This window comes from Pelodiscus sinensis, chromosome 5, assembly GCF_052426305.1.
Source record: "Pelodiscus sinensis isolate ZL-2025 chromosome 5, ASM5242630v1, whole genome shotgun sequence".
NCBI classification, from domain to species: Eukaryota; Metazoa; Chordata; order Testudines; family Trionychidae; genus Pelodiscus; species Pelodiscus sinensis.
In genome coordinates, this window is record NC_143056.1 from 73,851,990 (window position 1) to 73,860,462 (window position 8,473).

Sequence of the window (8,473 nt, forward strand, 5' to 3'; positions counted from 1 at the left end):
TTTTAGTTTTTGCCAATTGGCAAAAATTATATTAATAGAATCCTGACACCAAACTAAGGAATAAGCTAGCTGAGGGATGCTTTGAGCAAGTTAAACAAATATTTATCAGGGATGGTCTAGATAATACTTAGTCCTTCCATGAGTGCAGAACCAGATTACATGACTTCTCAAGGTCCCTTCTAGTATTATGATTCTAGGAAAATTGAGAACTAAAGGAATTTTATGTTAAAACTCTGCTATGGGATAAGTGGGGTACCTACTAACGAGTTCCTATTCCTTGCCACACATGTAAGAAGGAACTGAGTGGTGGCTGGGGATACACAATTTATGCCATTGGAGTGGAGGTGTCTCTCACTCTGGGATCCCTCGAATCGAGTAAGGTTTCCTTTTGGATGCCTATAACTGATGAGTTCAAAGATGAAAAATTAGGCCAATTCTGGCAAGGAACATTCTCTGGAAGTGGCTGCCCATGAGGTCTCTATCTCCATTGGTGCCAACGCCAGCGGCTCCAATGTGGACTTGGACACGCTCCTTACGTTGGGCTCTCTGTTCTTCATGGAGATGATGCTTGATCTCAAAGTGTCGGGCACCATTCTTGATGGAGGTCCTCTAAGTTACCTGATCCACCACCTGCCTCTCACAGGAGTCAATGTCACACTTTACCAAGATGTTCTTAAGGACATCTCTGTAGCACTTCCTCTGCCTGCTACAAGACCTCGTCCCGATCCTCAGCTGAACATAAAAAATCTGTTTAAGCAAACATGCGTCAGGCATCCTACCATGTGACCAGACCAATGGAACTGCCTGTGGGTGATTACTGCCTTGATGCTGCAGGAATCAGCATCTGCAAGGACACTAATGTTGGGCCATCTGTTCTGCCACATGATGCCCAATATTCTCCTCAGATACCTTTGGTAGAATTTCTCCAAATCCTTAAAATGACATCTATAGGGAGTCCAGGCTTTAACTATATAGCAACATTGGGATGACTATGACATTGTAGACATCGATCTTGGTCTTGATGTCATGGTCATTGAAGTCCATATATATATATATATATATATACACATACATACAGTGGAGGAGTAAGAAGTAGGCATATATGTGGTCCCAATGGACATTGCTGGCCAAAAGTTTCAAACCCACATACATAAGGCACATGAGCACCATAAGTATGATCCACCTGGACAAAACATCAAGGAAGAACCAAAGATTATATAAACACCCAGACAGACAAAAGCCCCAGGAAAGACAAACAGAACTAATCAAACCTCTTAATTAGTAGGTTGTCAGTGAGATGGCCCCACCGCAGTCTTGAAGCTGAAGGTTTTGAGTAGGGATGTGAACAGGTAACCAGTTAAACGGCGTCCAGAAGCAGCCCCTTGTCCACAGCTCGCTGGGTTGGAGCGGCCCCATGCCTGCAGGATCCCACTTAATCAGTTAACTGGTTAAACTTAACATTTAGCCCCGTTAACTGATTAAATGGGGTTTCACATCCCTAGTTTTGAGTACACATAGAAGGACCAGTTACTTCCATATCATATTTTGGTGAGCTGTCTGGGGCTGGAGCACATGCTTCAGACAAGCTGAGAGGGGATAATGCAACACTGCAGAACTATTTATCTGCAAGATGTTTGGTACAGATGGGAGATACAGTCATTGGAGTCTCTCCAGTTATTACCTACTTGGCTCATGGTAGTTTTTTGGGGATGGGAAGCAGTCGTCCATTATTCACAAAGCAGGAAGAGTGATCTTGTGTGTACTTTACTCCCAGAGAACATCACACAATCCCTTTTCATTCTGCACAGAAGGAGGGTATTTACAGATGTTTCCTGATAAATTTATATTTATCAACATGTTCTGAGCAGCAGACATCTAAGTATAAGAATTTCCAGGGCTGGAAGGGGATTTGCAGTGGTAGTGTAAGGGAGGGTCAGCAGTGTGGGGCTTTCAGCTCTGCAGGGTTATTGTCCTGCACAGCACAAATAAAACCAGCTCACAGTCAAATCTATTTAAAAACAAGTAAAGAAGTGAAGTTGCTTTTGGTTGTACTTTTTTTTTTCTTTTTCCCGTTGAAGCTTCCTCTTTCTCTTCACCAGCTCAGCACTGCTGGCAGCTTTTTATAAACCACGATTCCTACTGCTGTCAGCTTGTTTGGGAACTCCTGTTAAGTTCAGCTGCTAATGTGGAGAGGATCTACCTTAAATTTTTTGCTCAGAATCTTCTCACTATTGCATTGCATCAGCAACGGGGTCTCAAAGTACTCTGCATATAGCAAAATGGCCACATATATTTACATTCAGTGTTCAGAAGTGTTCTGAAGACAGACACCTCTGACAGAGAAGCACGGTCTTGTACTGAATATGCACCATTAAGCACAGTCATAAACTGACTCAGGAGAAGAGATGCATCCTCACAGATGGTGAATGTGTCAACAAATCTACTAAAGAACCTGCACAATGCACATGGGAATGATTGTGCCTGGTAGACTGAATCATGTTTGGCAGATTAGCAGAGAAGTTACTCTGGGTTGAAAGAGACACTCAGTAATCAGCACTGAGTAAGTGCAATGATATCCTGTCTAAATCATTCACTGTGAAGGAAAGAGCAATGCTGAGATGCGAATATCTGGAATGGATGAACAGAAACAGCAGTGACTAGGAACATCTAGCATGTGTTGCACTCAGGAGCAATGGCCAAGAGTGGAGAAGGAGCAATAATTGGGAGAGAGAGATAGCTAGGTGGGAGAAACACCGAAGAGTCCTCTGCCTAGTAGCGGAGCTAGGAACTACTGGAATAGGTGCGTGTGCAAGAGAAATGCTGAGAGGGCCTTCACCCTGTGAGGAGCTGGTATGGCGGGATGGACAGCAGCAACGCTGGTGAAGTCTTTGCTGTGTTCGCTGAAACCCACACAAGAGGCCAGCTCTACCAAAAAGTAGCTTGTGTACTGACATGGGGGCAATTACAGGCAAAGATTTCCCCTGTACATGTCTGCCACATAGGAAGAACAGACATGTTATAGTTTGCTGAGGGCAGAAGAGATCCCTAGAATCAGAGTTGATGGGACGGAGGGGTTGTATAAAGGCTCTGGCTGGAGGCTGATGGTTATGATTAAGGAGTCTCAGAGCTAGTCTACACACGTAACTTGCATGAATTTAACTACGACTAGTTTGTAAATTGGTTGAAATAAGCCAAAAATATTTAACCCAACTGTAATCTGATTTAAATTTATCCACACAAAGCTTTTGACTATTTTAACTACACTGATTTAAAAACCAATTTTAGTTAAACCAGTACAAGTTTTGTGTACAGGTAAGGTCCAGGACTGAATGGACAACGAAACTGTATACCCCAGCTAAGCCAAAATGGAAAAGACATAATACAGTGGCTGACAAGAGATGCAGCTAATTTAGCAGAGAAGTGACTTTTACCTCATATCTATAGCTGCCACCACATTCCACATAGTTGCAGCAAACTCAGGGTATTGCAAATACAGCAATGACTGTCCAAAATCTTATAGAACGAAACTAATGTGAAGTTTTATCTCCCTAGCTAGTAGGAATTTTGTACATTTGAGACAGACCCAGCAAAGTTATAAATACCCAGCCTCAGTTCTAGTTTGGTGTCTGCTCCTCAGTCTCCTGCCATCTCCTGCTCTGAAAAGAACCATTTCCCTTTTCTTAGTAACCACAGAAATCATTCAGGGAATTTCCAGAGCATAGTTTGCAAAGTCTGATTCACTGTAACCCCCAAAATATTTAACTCCTTCTGGGAATTACTGTAAATTAATCCAGTTCCACACGTTAAGTTACCTCAAGTTCCCCTTTCCATCTTTTCTTGTCAACCACATAAACATGCTCAACATCCTAAGTCACACACACACACCCATCCACCCCCACACACTCAGAGGAATGCAGTCTTCATTCAGTTTTGGGTTTTCAACACGGTTAAACTTACGTGCTTTAGATCTGATGTGTGGTGGAGTTTCTGACCTCCTGCACTGAGGAGACTTCAGCCTCAACAGACACATACAGATATCATGACCTATTTCTGGAGGGCTCTTTCTGCATATCTCACTGCCAACATAAATATAACATGATCAAAACTAAACTTGATTTTTCCTTCTCCTCTCCCTGCTGTCTTTGTTACTGCTCACAGTACCACCACTCTCCTTGAAACTTGGATATAGTCTTTGACTCCTCTCTCTCCAGAACATATATTCAGGCGTTGTGCAAATCATGCAGCTTTTTCCTTTACAATGTTTTAAAGATCCAGTATTTTCTCTTTGCCAATATTACTAAAACACTCATCCATCACTCATCTTGACTACCAACCACCACCCCTCTGGCCTTCCTTCTCTCATACCCCACCAGAGGTGCATTCAAAATGCTGTTGCTTTATCATCTTCCTGATTTGTCATTCTGACCACATCACTCCTCCCCCCCATTTGATTCCTTGTAGTCTGCTGTATCAAATATAAACTTTGGGCCTTTTCTTTAAGGCCTTTCAAAAGTTAGACCCTCCCAATACTTTGTTCATATAATTTGCTTTATTACTTCTCACTCCATACTCCAATCTCTAGCTGTTGAGTTTAGTTTGAAGAATCACTGACTTATAACAGGGTAGAACATTTGTGGTAAAATAAATTGGAGTTCACGAAAGACCTTATGGTAGGATAACCATATTTTCTTACACTGAATATGGGACACCTGATAAAATTACTTGTATTCAAGTGAGTTCAAGAATACTCAATCAGAAATATGCAGTACAAAGTTTCAAATTGGCGTCAACTTGATTAAGCCACTGTTAAAAAATATTGCTTAGTTGGATTCTTTTTATTTATATCCTTATCTTTTAAGCATCTGAGTTCACATAGGAAGAGGTCTCTCTCTCTCTCTCTTTCTCTCTCTCTCTCACACACACACACACCCGCCCACCCACCCCGTACATCTCTCTCTCTCCCTTCCTGCCCAGTACTTTCTGCTCTCCATGCTTGGATGGAGCTCCAGGATGGACTTGCCTTGCTTGGTACTTGGCACCAGATCTTCCTGAAGCAACATATAAGAGGCACACAAAGTCACACCCTCCTCTCCTTCCACCCCCAGTCTGATTTCTGCTAAGGTTCACATCAGAATGTGGCCAGCAGCAGCCTTTTCAGCACTGTGTGGGACAGAAGGGACGGGAGCTACTTCTAGTTGCAGGAGAAGAGTGGGAGGGGAAGAGATGACCTGATTCATGTCTTTGCAGAACTCATCTCTTCTCCCCACCCTCACCCATGTAGCTGGAAGCAGCTTGTTCCATCCTGCCCACACAGTGTTGAAAGGCAGCTAACACCTCCAGTCTGCTGCTGGCCACAGACATAACCCATCCACCTCCTATCTACTGGCTACAGCATGGGCAGGAAGGGGTTAAGCCCTAAGGATGCATTGTGCACCAGGGCTCAGGGAACCTGACTGCAGGCGCTTTAGCAAACCCAGACATAAAGGTGATTCAGCAGAGGAAGGTGTTTAGGGGATGGAGTAGATCCATGCTTCCTGGGGGCAGAGGGCAAGTGAAGAGGGTACTAAGCCTCTGCCCCCGGGGATTGCAGTAGAAACTGCAGGGTCAGCGTGCAAACAGACTTGAAATCACTCCCCCCACCCCCGTTGCTCCGGCACTTAGCTGAGGGATAGAGAAGCTGTCCTGCAATCAGCACAGCATGGGGCTTTGGCTCCTCTTGGCCAGTGCCCCAGACCAGAGGGTCTTGGGCTTTCCTGGGTGCTAGCTAAGCCAAAGGCAGTGGAGGGAGGAAGGAGCCTGCTTAGCCAGGCTGTTGGTGAGCTATCAACAAGGGGCCGATTCTCTGCACAACTCTGGGAGCAGGATGCAGCCTTTTACTGGGGGGAGGCAATGGCATATGTGGGGGTGAAGGAGCAAAACAGGAAGAGGACAACAAGATGGGGAGCAAGTAAGGGCCAATAGGTAGGCAGCAGAAATGACATGTAATTGTCTGTTGCCTGGCACCTGCTTACACTCATTAGCCACTGAAGCTCACAGTGCACAGCTAGTGATGTTTGGAAATGGGACGAGGGGGGAGCGGACGGGTCGCTTTTGGTTGAGAGCTGGCATGGAGTGAGGACTGCAATGATGGACTTGCAGGTGCGCGTGGCCTTTCCTGCACTACATCTTCCACCATCAGGCTTGCACTTCCATGCCCATTGTTGGTTCACAAAGGGAGAGGTGCTGCTCGCACACAGGACCCTTCTTCTACTCACTACTGGTGAGTGGTGGCTGGCAAACAGGGATTCGGCAGGCAAAAGGACCCATCAGTCCTGATGAGGGGAGGATAAAGAAAATATGGGACATGTGCAGTTTTTTAAGAAAAAGTCTGGACAGTTGCAGGAGGACTTAAATACTGCAAACCTCACTGGGCTTCTGTAACCTGCAGGCACTTCAGGAGCCAGCCGGTGCTTTGCTGCAGTCACTGGAGAGCTCCCACCCAGAGAAGCCCCAGTGCCTGCTGACCTGCACTTGTAAACAGGGGAAGAACATTGACTAAAACAGCAGCAAAATGTCTGGGCTGGTTTCATTTCTGAGCTGCACGGCACTGCCTTTGAGCAAGCGCAATGCCCTCTGATGGCTTCACCAACTAAGCAGTGGTGTGAGAGGAAAAGCTTGTTCATAATCGGTGCTGCTTGGCTAAAACCTAAGCTCTACTTTTAAGTGCGAGCAACAGGCTGGTATCAGGGCAACTCGAAGAGCTCACTTCAAGACAATTATTAAACTGACCCAATCGTCCCACTAGGCAGGGGCAGGAGCCAGGGTGGCCTAATGGATAAGGCATCAGCCTCTGAAGCCAGGAATTGTGGGTTCAAGTCCCACCTGTGTCCCCCTCCTTGCCACAGAGGCTGGAGCACCAGCACCATCTTTCTGCTGGTGGGGAGAGAAAGCCCCCAGTGGAATGACAAAGCAAGCACAGACACACTGTATGGAGGCTTTCCCCACTGCTCCCATTGGCCAAATGGGATGATTCCCTCATGCCCAGACCCCCATCACACCCCCCCCAAAACCCCAGCCAGCTGCTGCACCCTGTGCAGCCACTAGCCACCATGGGTCCCAGGGCAAGTTGGTGTGGCAGATGGCTCTATACCCCCAGAAGAAGCAGGAACGAGGGCAGTCAATCCAGTCACAGTGCTGTTTCCCCCAGTGGTGAGCTGGAGTCAGGCTGTGGTGTAGCTCTAGAGCAAGCCACCCATGCTGGGGGCAACTAGGCAGGAGGCAGGGCACTGGAGTTGCTCCCACCCTGGCAGCACCTCCAGCCCTAGGGAAAATGCTGGTGGTGGGCAGCTTGCTCTGTGTGCTGGAGTTAGGGCCAACAAGACCACAATTGGGTAGCATCCTGTCCCCAGCCCTGATCCTGGGGCATGCCCCACAGCAGCCCAAGTAAGGTATTCTGGCCCCAGAGCCCTCCCCACCCAGCATATACACCCAAACCTTCTACCCTGCCTCTCATTCACTCAACCCTAGCTCCCTAGCGAGACTGCCTGAATGCATACATGAAGCTAGATTAGACCACTTATGATATAAACATCAAAGAAATATACAAAAAGATGAAGCAGCAGTCCCATTAAATAAAGTCTGAGTACAAATTTCATTTATGCTATTATTAATCATCATGTCAATTATCAATAATATTAAGTTGTTGATTGTCAGTCATGCAGATGGGCATTCTTATACGGCTCTTTGTTGACCACTTGTTCTGAATTCTGAATTTTGATGTAGTTTGGCTCTTTGGTTTGAAAAGGTTGCCAACCCCAGATCTGAGACAGACTATAAGGCTGCTAGGATCCAGTGGAATAAGGCTTACAGGGTATGTCTACACTACAGAGTTAGTTCGAACTAACGGACGTTAGTTTGAGCTAACTTTTAATAGGCGCTACACTAGCGCTCCGCTAGTTCGAATTTAATTCGAACTAGCGGAGCGCTTAGTTCGAACTAGGTAAACCTCATTTTACGAGGATTAAGCCTAGTTCGAACTAGCTAGTTCGAATTAAGGGCTGTATAGACCCTTAATTCGAACTAGTGGGAGGCTAAGGCTACCCAGGTTTCCCTGGTGGCCACTCTGGACAACACCAGGGAAACTCTATGCCCCCCTCCCGGCCCCGGACCCCTTAAAGGGGCACGGGTTGGCTACGGTGCCCATGCCAGGTGCAAGCCTGCCAGCACCCAGCCAGCAGACCCTGCACCTGGCACGGATCGAGCCAGCCACCCGATGCCCCCCAGCCCTCTCCCTCTTCCCGGGACCAGGCTGGCAGCTCCCGGGAGCTTGCCCGGGACCGCAGGAGGCGGGCACCCGCCTGGGCTAGTGCGGACATCGTGGACCTCGTCCACGATCTCCGCACTAGGCACAGGAAGGTGGCCGTCTAGGGCAGGAGAGCTGTCAGCCAGGCCACCCAGGAGCAGGAGTGCATGAAAATCAAGGTGGTCCACTGAG

At 46.9% G+C, this 8,473-nt stretch overlaps 1 non-coding gene across 1 annotated transcript; it reads left to right on the forward strand.

The window, feature by feature from the left end:
* The first annotated feature begins 6,583 nt into the window (after positions 1 to 6,583).
* Positions 6,584 to 6,717, forward strand: LOC112544182 (small nucleolar RNA SNORA76). Its single transcript, XR_003087504.3, has one exon. It is a non-coding gene; the product is annotated as a small nucleolar RNA SNORA76 (small nucleolar RNA).
* Positions 6,718 to 8,473: the final 1,756 nt, after the last annotated feature.